Source organism: Salvelinus fontinalis, chromosome 11 (assembly GCF_029448725.1).
Source record: "Salvelinus fontinalis isolate EN_2023a chromosome 11, ASM2944872v1, whole genome shotgun sequence".
NCBI classification, from domain to species: domain Eukaryota; kingdom Metazoa; phylum Chordata; class Actinopteri; order Salmoniformes; family Salmonidae; genus Salvelinus; species Salvelinus fontinalis.
In genome coordinates, this window is record NC_074675.1 from 13,690,071 (window position 1) to 13,702,145 (window position 12,075).

Consider the following 12,075-nt stretch of genomic DNA (forward strand, 5'->3'; position numbering starts at 1 on the left):
TGTGTGTGTGTGTGTGTGTGTGTGTGTGTGTGTGTGTGTGTGTGTGTGTGTGTGTGTGTGTGTGTGTGTGTGTGTGTGTGTGTGTGTGTGTGTGTGTGTGTGTGTGTGTGTGTGTGTGTGTGTGTGTGTGTGTGTGTGCGCGCATATGCATCAGACTGTTGTCCTATGTTTCCTGGTTCTTGTCAGACTTGACTAATAACACATCTCCCATTAACAAAAGCATTAACAGCAGCTTTTTGTTTGTCTTCCTAATTTACAGTGTTGGGAGATGCTTAATGCTGACAATTGCACTTATGATGAAAATATAAACTTGTCACTTCACATCTCCAGAAAACAACTGACCTCCATGGCTTTATCCGGTACATGTTTCTTTTCCTCACAGACCCCCCTCTACTTCACATTATGTAAAGTAGATTATATGTAGGCATTCCATCCACTTACTGCTAGCCAATTTAACAACCGCTACTTTGCTACACGGTAAGGCAGAATTCTTATTTAATGCAGGAGTATATTTTGCAAAATCCAAAACACCATTACAGTCCACTGTCTTAATTGAAAGCTACAGTTAGAACTTCTTCTATCCATACAGTGTCTACTAACCCCTTTCCCAATTTGGCAACTAGCAATAGTCTAACAATAATGGCTTAAACTGAAAATTGCTTTTCTTGGAGTAATGGCTTTGTCAAGTTGAAGACAAAGGAGAGCTGGAAAGAGGCAGTTTGGGGGCAGGTGGGTCTGTTTATGACACTGGGTGTCACGACTTCTGCCGAAGTCGGTTCCTCTCCTTGTTCGGGCGGTGTTCGGCGGTCAACGTCACCGGTCTTCTAGCCATCGCCGATCCATTTTTCATCTTCCATTTGTTTTGTCTTGTTTTCCCACACACCTGGTTTTCATTCCCTCATTACGTGTTGTGTATTTAACCCTCTGTTCCCCTCATGTCTTTGTGTGGTATGGTTTGTTTGTAAGTGCTTGTGCACATGTTGACTGGTACGCGTCGGGTTTTGTACCCAAGTTGTTAATTTCTTGATGCCGTTGGTTTTGGAATTAAACTTCTCCGGCTACTGCCTAGTTCTGCTCTCCTGCGTCTGTCTTCCCTGCCACCAGTTACGCACCCCTTACACTGGGCTGCTTTTCAAATTCCCTGTCTGTCTGTCAATCTTTTACAGGACTTGAAGACAGTCAATGTCTACAATGTATGTCGCTTGCATCAAAATGTCTCCATAGGGTTGTGATATGGTATACTCCTATATACAATGTTCTCTATCATTTTTTTAACACAGCTGATATAGAGGTGTTGTGTGTTGGGAGGAGCACACACAGCAGGACTCAGAGAGACTTCCCCAGTAGATGTCAGTAGAACATTCCGAGCCCAAATGTTTCAACTGCACTGTTTGCTTTGGAATGATCCCCAGAATAACCAATGCCAAGCCATGTGAAAGGAAGTGAATGGGAATAATAATGAACAATATCATGTGGGAAAAAAACAGACAAACACACTGAGAGCTTGCGAATCATAACATCCCTGTTATACAAGAGCTAATCGTAGAAAATAATTATTTCCAGACGTTGCTTAGATCATTGTCTCATAATAAAAAGATCCCATCAGCTTCACAATGAATTGAAACAACAAGAGATCTACATCTCAAGAGGCCTGTAGGCTACATGTATGAGGCCATGACAAACAATCATTTGGACCGTGCCTTGTGTTGGAACAAGAGCCAATAAGAATTTACAGGTTGACATGGTGGGATAGGGAGATAATACTGTAAAGTATGTGTCTGTGTGATGGGCTATACATGTAAACAAAGGCCGGATGCTGCTCGGTAGCCATTATCTTGCCCGCCCTGTGGGGGAGATGGGTGCATGAGCAGTCAGGGTCATTATGCACCACAAAAATCTGAGGGGGCACAAAGTACAGTGCCTTGGAAAGTTTTCAGACCCCTTCCCCTTTTCCACATTTTGTTACATTACAGCCTTATTCTAAAAAAAAAATTTTTTTTTTAAATATCCCTCATCAATCTACACACAATACCCCATAATGACAAATCGAAAAGAGGTTTTTAGAAATGTTTGAAAACGTATTACAAATAAAAAAACAGAACTACCCTTTGCTATGAGACTTGAAATTGAGCTCAGGTGCATCTTGTTTCCATTGATCATCCTTGAGATGTTTCTACAACTTGATTGGAGTCCACCTGTGGTAAAGTCAATTGATTGGACATGATTTGGGAAGGCATACAGTACACCTGTCAATATAAGATCCCACAGTGCATGTCAGAGCAAAAACAAAGCCATGAAGTCGAAGGAATTGTCCGCAGAGCTCCGAGACAGGATTGTGTCAAGGTAAAGATCTGGGGAAGGGTACCAAAAGGGCCTTAGTCAGGGAGGTGACCAAGAACCCAATGGTCACTCTGACAGAGCTCTAGAGTTCCTCTGTGGAGATGGGAGACCCTTCCAGAAGGACAACCATCTCTGCAGCACTCCACCAATCAGGCCTTTATGGTAGAGTGGCCAGACGGAAGCCACTCCTCAGTAAAAGGCACATGACAGCCCGCATGGAATTTCCAAAAGGAACCTAAACACACAGACCATGAGAAACAAGATTCTCTGGTCTGATGAAACCAAGATTGTTTTTTGCCTCAATGCCAAGCGTCACGTCTGGAGGAAACCTGGCACCATCCCTACGGGGAAGCATATTGGTGGCAGCATCATGCTGTGGATATGTTTTCAGCGGCAGGGACTAGGAGACTAGTCAGGATCGAGGCAAAGATGAATGGAGCAAAGTACAGAGAGATCCTTGATGAAAACCTGCTTGAGAGCGCTCAGGACCTCAGACTGGGACAAAGGTTTACCTTCCAACAGGACAACGACCCTAAGCACACAGCCAAGACAACGCATGAGTGGCAAGTCTCTGAATGTCTTTCAGTGGCCCAGCCAGAGCCTGGACTTGAACCCGATCTAACATCTCTGGAGAGACCTGAAAATATCTGTGCAGCAACGTTCCTCATCCAAGCTGTCAGGGCTTGAAAGGATCTGTTGAGAAGAATGGGAGAAACTCCCCAAATAAAGGTGTGCTAAGCTTGTAGCGTCATACCCAAGAAGACTCGAGGCTGTAATCGCTGCCAAAGGTGCTTCAACAAAGTACTGAGTAAAGGGTCTGGATACTTCTAAAAAACAGTTTTTGCTTTGTCATTATGGCGTATTGTGTGTAGATTCATGAGGGGGAAAAAACAATTTAAGACATTTTAGAATAAGGCTGTAACATATCAAAATGTGCAACAATTCAAGGGGTCTGAATACAATCTGAATGCACTGTACATGAGGGTGGTTGGGTGGTGGTTGGAGAAACAGCCTTTTCCTGCAATCTAGAGACATAATCATTATGCTTAATTATATGTCAAAATGTGTCCATACCTCGTGAGCTGTCTGCATCCTCCTGACTGGTGGTTCTTTTTTTAAACAAACTAAATATGCTTATCTGCATCTCTGCTAAGATCTGGGTAAAAGATTGAAAGGAATGTGAGTCTTATTCAGTACATTTAGTAATTGCTTGCTTTTCTAAAGTCTACCGACCTTGCCAGCAGGCAGGCCAGCTAAGATAGTTAGACAAGCTAGCTACTCTAACTTGATTGATAGCCTGTAAGCCATCAACATTGCTAGGTGGCTAGTAGCAATACAAAGAAACAACAACAAATCAAAAATGAAACAGGACACATCTGAGGGCGCCCATGTGCTCCCTGTGATCATGACGCCTCTGTGCGCAGTCAATGCTGCGCTCATTCAGCATGAGGAGGCTTTGTTCTGGGGTAGGTTAAGTCGTTTTAACCAGCGGCTGACCAAATCTCATATCACTGAGAGTGCTGTGCAGTTCAGCACGTACTGACCGTACGTAAAATGGCTAAACTCCTTTTAATCCTCCTCTGCAGAGGTCTGTTTTGAAGACGATCAACCAGCAGCTTTACCTTCTTCTTGACTTTCTCCCCCAGTTTTCTTGCTCACGCGTCGTGTGCGCTCTCCATGGTGCTGAAAGGCATCAACGCAATCCGCTCAAACAAACGGCCTTGGCTACCCAGACGACATTTCACAAGTAATGCAAATCAAGTTTAGGCACATTCAGAGCACAAACAATGCAACCATGATAGGACATGTATAATTTGTATAGTATACAATATAATTATCACGCAGTTTGCAACTCTGCATACAATCAGTGTATAACATCACCGCCGGTTTTGTTCGTCAAAAAGCAAGACAGGTACGCAGGGGATTTCACCAGCAACAAATATTCTAAGAAATTCTGCACTCTGCACCGCCCCCCTCTAACTCTCCAACTCTCTCTCTCTCTGTCTCTCACATACACGCTCTCCTCCCTCGCCACTTTCTCCAGCCAAGAAGCCAGCTTTGCCTCCCCAGCTTTACTCTACAAGCATGTCCTCAGACGTGCAGCCGTGTGATGAAGCGGACCAACTAACTTCCAGAGAGCACCGGACGAAGGAAACCCGCTGCACGAGTAGCAGAAAAGCCTGAGAGCAGGTAATTAACTCAACAACATAGGTCACGCAAATCTTAAGAATGTTTGGTTGGAGAACGGAGAGAATTGCGCAAGATAAAAATTCGCTCAGTCAGTGTACGGGCGCATAACATTCGCGTGTAATGTAATCGTGCAATCTTTATAGTAGCCTATACATTTGATTGTTTTTATATGAATCTACTTGGGATACGTGTATAATGTAACAACATCAGATGTGGCAGGATACTGACAGAACTTTGTGCGCAACAAGCAAGGTTCGACTTGACCTATGGTATATGAATGTCTTTCTTGGGCATTCACTACATTATACTGAATCAACCAAATGCTATACAATAGAACATATCAGTAAGGAGTCATATTTCCTATCGGAGGATGTAATAAACGTGTTTATCAGTGACATGGGAGTGGAGATGGTTTGCGCTTTAGACATAGGTATCTGTATATTATGCCATGCCATGATGCGGAATGGAATTGTCACATTGCGCAATGAAATTCAGCTTAGCAAATAAATAAATGATCATGGTGCTATGGAGATTGCTTTCTATTACCTGCTGTTGTCGTCAATATTGGAATGATTCTCTTTTATTTTGGAAAAGTAAAAAGGATTTAATTCTCATATGATCCATATCTTATTTTCAGTGGATTGTTTCTGCATCCAACATAAATGAAACGATATATACAACGGTGTTATACAATGTTACGATAATAATATTTAATTAGTTGTCTTAATAATTACAATGATTATAAAGGGAATATTACATTTTCCACCATTTGCATGTCTGTTGCCGATCCATCAATGGAACGGTTCCTTTCTCTATGGGAATGGTATTGCGCATCCCCGTGCCAAGCATCTCTCCAGCATAACAGCAAGCATTTCGTGAGAGTTGGCAAATTGTTTTTCAAAGCAAGTTCAACAATCGAATTTTCCGCTTGGGCTATGGGCTACCACAACTGTATTGCGTTAAGATGTTATTCTATTGTGCGACACAAAGAGAGTATACCATTTAAATATACCGTTGATTTGTGTTTTGTATATTTGTGTTTAAATAAAAATATAGAATAATCGTAGTCATTTTGCTGTGAAGTATGAAGCATCCGGAAGTTGACGCATGATTTGGACTTGATGTCCTTGATTTGGAGACCTTCATACCTCGTGCAAATACGACTCTGTCCATCCAGTGGGGACAGAATGCTATTGCTGTGTCCCCTACCCCACAAAGGAAGACAGGGAATGGTTTGTCGATTTCGTCGCCAGCCTCCATTAATTTATGCACCCCACCATCATAACGATAAATGCACAGCACGCTGCATGAACATACGTGCTGGAATATGTTAAAGAGAGGATCTTCAATTATTTCACCCAATGCGCAATGAGTTTACTCGTGGTTGTTTTGCAGTGGTGTTGAGAGAAGAGTTTCGATTTAGTGACAAACAACAGGGTTTGTTCGACTGTGATGAAGCTGCATGTCTCACTGAATGTGCGCGTAAAAGCGCGCTTGGCACTGCGCGAGCAACCCCGAAGGATGAGTTTGGATATGGCTGGTGCATGTTGACACATATTAGCAGATTGTATGATTGTATAACGGACAGCATTAACAAGGTTGTGAGCGATTCCAGATTTCTCAACAGATCAAATAAGAGGGCTTGCCTCATTATCTAGGTTGCATGATGTGTTTCCGAAATTGCGTCAAAATCAAGTTTTGAAATGAGCCACTGCTTTTGTGTTTTGAGGTCGTTGGAAGCTGGTGAAATTCCTCACGACAACGTCACAGTCGTGTCAAGCTTTTTGAGGCTGGAAAAGAAAAATGTGCTTTGCATCGATTACCATCTCCATGTGATGTATGGGTCCCTGTGATCTCCAATAAAACTCCGGTCACACTGCGGGAGAATAAATGTGCCTGGCTATTCATAAATAGCCCCATAGACTCACATCAGGATATGCATTTATCAGACCGGGATAAAGACACACTATCTCGACTGTCCCATCTGTAAACTGTTAAATATGATTGTTTTTGATCGAGTTGACAGGTGATGAGAAAAAAATATTACTTTTATTATAGATGAAGAATCAGTGCATGCATTACTGATTGGTCTCCCAAGTCTAAATGACGTTGGCCATTTAACAGATTGGAGAGGGGGCGAATCCTTTGAAGACGGATGCAAATGTACCTCTTGCTAATGTGTCTGGTGTGTTTGATTAATTCGTGCACTTGATGCATTTGAGGTCCAGGTGCAGGTTGAAAAACGTGGTCATCATTTATAACAAAAAGGCACGGACTCTGCACTCTCTCTTTTACGTGCGTAAGTGCACTGGTAATTATTAGGAACAATGTGACCCTGAATTCATTGTTGAAATTAATTGGTTTTGTGAGATAAAGACTGGGCAGACAACACTAGACCAATTGAATACTGAATAATTGTTGGTAGTGGTTTGGTTCTTGCAAAGTGTATTTGGTTCTGGTACAGCTTGGCTGATAGGGTGCATTCTGGTGCTCACAATGTAGAGCCTTTAACAGAATGGTTATTGGTATTGCCTTTGCGCTATCTTCGCAAATATAATATGCACGGGTAACCTAATTCCATTTCCAGAGGAAAATATGTTTGTTTTTTGTACAGCACTGCCATGTACAGCACAGACCCGGAATACATTTTGTGTATTTCGTTTTTCAATATGACGTGCTTGGCAACAGCTATGGTGCAGATCAGACACACACCATTGCATCAGAATATTTGTATCCTACATTATTATGTGAGCAAGCTTTTGAGAGGGTATTTTGTACCTCATATTCCCTGTCACAAACGTCACATTTCTGAAAATATACAAAGGCCCTTATATAATTGCTGAAAACCTTACTCGACTGTTTTTTCCTGATTCACTCCTCCACCGTAGGTGGGGTGAGCAGCAGTACACTTGTATAATGTTTTACAGTTTAAGATGTATTAAGCTGCATGGTCAAGGGGTCACGCAGCACAGTCCTAGCAATTTGTGTGAAAAAGTGGCACAATTCTTTAAGCTGTCAGTGAAATCTATACGATGCGTTGTCGACTTATCCACAGGTAAATACTCTAGCTATTTTCTAAATGGTTATCATACTTTATGCAAGCTGTACCGAGCGAGGTTGTTTTGGAAAGGACCTGTTTTTTTACCACTTCTGGTAGCATTTGCTGGTATTTTCATGTGCTTCTTCAGTAAAGATTTACTAAGGTTACACATCGAGGACACAGTCAGTACATTACTGACAATATATTATCGATATCACATTAGAGACGCAACCATTAAAGAGTAAGCATCATTTCCCTGTGCCGTTGTGGTTTATGACCATGATTATCTCATACTGTACTGTATAGGCATATACTAACCCTTAGGGTAACACGCTGTATAGGGCTCATAACCTATATTCTATAGACTTGAAGAGCTGTATCAATGTGAATATGTTACGCTGCATATTGGCTGCTGTGGATGACATGCTGGCTTACTAACAATGTGAGTAAAGAGGAAGAATGGGATTTGCGTTTGTGTGTAGGGGGAGGCTATGGATTTATTCATTTTTAGCTATAGGGTCGTTTTTTATCAGTGTTCATTTTTGTTTTACACTCATTCTCCAATGTATTTACACCAACCATGAGATAGATGTTGAGTTTGTTCAATGTCATCCCACTAAAGGTGGGACATATTGACGGGCTATATTTGGCAGAGAGAGTCACCATTCAGTGAGATGCTATTTGTGTGTTTTCTCTATAGGGGCATCCCAAGCTGACCCCATCCGGAGACTTCTTCCTGGGCTGAACACAATGGTGACTGTTTGACAGTGGAAGTGGAGGTTTACTGTATAGTAGCTCAGCTGGAGTTCCTCACCCCTTCATGACATGCAGTGAGCCGATGCCACCAGCAGGTATGGTGGACAATTGTAATTAAGATTAATGACCTATTGTGATTTTTAAGTTGTTACTGCTCCAGAACATATTAGTTACTTACATTTTTCTAAATGGATTTCATGTTTTGCATATCAGCCATCTATAGAGTTGTGGTCTGTTAGGAGAGCAGCAAGTGTCTGCTTGAGAGATAGCGTTGTGGTCTGTTAGGAGAGCAGCAAGTGTCTGCTTGAGAGATAGCGTTGTGGTCTGTTAGGAGAGCAGCAAGTGTCTGCTTGAGAGATAGCGTTGTGGTCTGTTAGGAGAGCAGCAAGTGTCTGCTTGAGAGGGGCCACTTGAACAGCTCTTGAAGTCACACAGGTTCCCTGCCTCACTTGATAGAGCAGCTGTTTAGGAGCAGAGTAAACAAAGGTAGCAGATGTAAAATAAACACCTGAGCGGGGTCCACACATCCGGTTTTCAGGAGGAAAGGAAGCTAGGTTGAAAATACTGTATCCCTGAAATCAAGATGTTTCCCCGCTGAGGGTGGGAGCAGAACAGGCATGATAATTACTCACTTGTTCAATACAATTGCAAAGTTAACACTTAACACATAATACACTTCCAGCTTTGCCTATACATTCCCACCATGTGCGCATCAGGTATGGTCACTTTTAGATGAACCCAGGCTCTAATGGAACGTTTGCGAGGCTGGCACCAGGGGTGCATTTGATATAGCAGTGAGGAGCAAAGGTGTCTTTTTAAAAGTTTACATTTAGTCGGTTATGTGTTTGATTAAACGGACATAGGCCTTTAGAGCATTAACCCAGCGGTGGTGGGGCTAATCGAGCGGTGGTGGGACTAATCGAGCGGTGGTGGGACTAATCGAGCAGTGGTGCGGTGCACATCAGTGGAGCTGAGAGATGGCACCAGTTGAAAGGAATGCCTGATTATCACACTTACAACCACAGCAGGCTGACACATCTACACTGAGCTGCTGGTGTTAAATCACACTTTTTAATTTTATTCCTATGCAATTAAAAGGTTATTTTTGCTTTGTATGGATAAGCTAAGGCACCAGCGATGGAGGCTTGTTAAGGAAGAGGATGTAATTAAGCTAAAATGGGAGAATGGAATAAGAGCATGTGCAAACCTTCCGCTCTTAACGTGTTCAGCACAATGGAGCGGTAAGGAAGTCCTCTCTAGACGGGTTCTTGAGCAGCTACATTGACCATGCTAGTCACCACCACTCAGAACACAGAGATGTGTTGAGATACAGCATGCCCATCTCCGGTCCAAATAAGAACTTACATTGCATGCTTTCCTGATGCAACTCTGTAGCCTATATTCTGTAACAATAGGGTTCTCGCAAGCCTGAGATTCAGCTCAAGGAACATCGAAAAAATCTGACAATCAAACCAGTCACAGCGCATAAAATCCAGCTGATTTGTGCTGTCATACAGCAGTCATTACACCTGGAGCAGATGATGGGTTATTCATCTGACGTTGAAGGATTCAGAACTTATACAGACTGTACTGTAAGAACTCCACAGCACTGAGTGATGCTCCCCCAGATCTTTGTCTAGCACTGTGAAGTATAGATCAAATAAAATAGTGTCATTGCATTTCCTACAAAGACTATTGGAGGTCGTTGAACTAAGCGGTATGTTGTGTGTTTTTGTTCTTCTTCTGTGCATTGTGTCAGCATATTTCATAAAAAAATGTTGAAGAGATGTAGTGACCCGGTAGTTGGTTGTAAAACCCAAGCTTGCTGTTTAGTATTTCAGGGCTCTCTAGTCTATACGGTGGTGAATTACACTTCCTCAGATGAACCCAGTGATGATTGTAGTGTAAAAGCTTGATAGAATACATCAGAAGCCATTACTCTTCAAAATTGGTTCTAGGTGATCTGTTTAGTGTCCCACAGGGGGAGACCTGAATACATTAAATCATGCAGGTTGGCATTTATTGGGATGACTTATGTAAAAGCTTATGTACTGGAGGAAGCTTTGCAGGGTAGTCACTAGCTGGCACAGCCACAAAGTCATACAGTTGGATTTTAAACGTAACCCTCCAGGACAAGATTCATCCCAATAAACGTCAACATGCTTTAATCATGGCCGGAGAAAATTGAAGATCTGTTGATATCATTGTAATGAATCATCCACGCTGTATCTCTCTCTAACTCTCTTTCCTGGTCTCCTCCCTCTGAATTAGCCAGGCATCTAAAAGGTTGCAGTGTCTTTGTGGTGCATCGTGACTCTGTTCCATTCTAATCAAGAGGGTTCACTGCATTACCCTTGGGCTAGCAGCTAGCTTATCAGCTATTGTTGGGACACAGCTTAGAGATGGAAGAAAGAGCTTCCCACTGCTGTCTGTAAACAGTGCCGAATCCTTTGTTGTACCATAACAGAGACCCAAGACTGCTTAGTAATAGTAGTACTACTAAGTAGTAGTACCATCGATCACAAGATATTTCTCTGCCTGTTTTCGGTTCTCAGACACAGCTGAGGAAGCCTCAGGTGTTCCTAAGTCCTGCCACTCATCCAGTAATAATTCCGGCTGTCATTCCCGGTGCTTAATTGCACTAAGCCTCGGCACCAGATAAATCCGGGACTGCGCTTCTAGCTCCATTATTATTGGCTCCATAAAACATTCAGCACTCCCCGCTCCCGTTGGAACCATGACGGAGCAGTGACATTGTCATTTTGCAGCCAGATCTAATTCCTCCATGATGTGGGATTGGAAGATTGGAAGACAGAAGACATGGAGAGATGGTTTCCCCTCCCTGCCCTCTGACCTCTCACACACAGGTTGGCTATCGGAGTTACATTTGATGGCGAGGGTCACAGAGAATGAGTTCAAGAGAGGAAAGTGTTAAGGGGGGATTATTTTTCCAACCCCCCCCCCTAGACTCAGTAGGTAGAGAATGATACAGCCAGCCTGGCTCATCTGGCTGTTATTGTTACCAACTCTACCCAGACAGAATATACTGGACTCTAGAGGGATGTTTTCCACCACAGTGCTACTGCTGTTGCTGCTGCTGACTGTGTGAATGTTTGTGAGGGAGCCTCATGTCAATTTCTCCCCTTTCGGGTCATGAACACTAACGAGCAATTAGACAGGAAGAGGGACGATGATACGAGGCTGAAGAAATGTCTCCCTACAGTCCTGGTGAGTTTGAGCTCTTTCAGGCAGAGTCTGACAGGACTGGGCCTTTAATCATTCACAGCCACTAACAGGACCAGTGAGACTGTCTGAACAGGTCTGTGTTATGTCAGAAAGAAAGATAGCATCTCAAACATTTGACATTCACACTCCAGGAAGCACGTACAGATACACACGCACATACACTCATGGTCTCACAGCACACTGGCACACATACGCACACACACACACACACACACACACACACACACACACACACACACACACACACACACACACACACACACACACACACACACACACACACACACACACACACACACACACACACACACACACACACACACACACACACACACACACACACACACACACACACACACACACACACACACACACACACACTCCACACTCCTATGCCCGTCCTTTTCTCTTCATTCACCATTCCCTGGATCACCGTCATCATCTCTCTTTCCTGTTTCTCATCTACACACTTAGAAAAAAAGGTGCTATCTAGAACCTAAAAC

The 12,075-nt window shown here is 43.0% G+C and overlaps 1 long non-coding RNA gene across 1 annotated transcript; it reads left to right on the top strand.

Annotated features, from left to right (window-relative positions):
- The first annotated feature begins 3,829 nt into the window (after positions 1 to 3,829).
- LOC129865080 (uncharacterized) lies at positions 3,830 to 11,852 on the top strand. Its single transcript, XR_008761313.1, has 3 exons — positions 3,830 to 4,252; positions 4,385 to 4,530; positions 8,271 to 11,852. It is a non-coding gene; the product is annotated as an uncharacterized LOC129865080 (long non-coding RNA).
- The last annotated feature ends 223 nt before the right edge of the window (positions 11,853 to 12,075 follow it).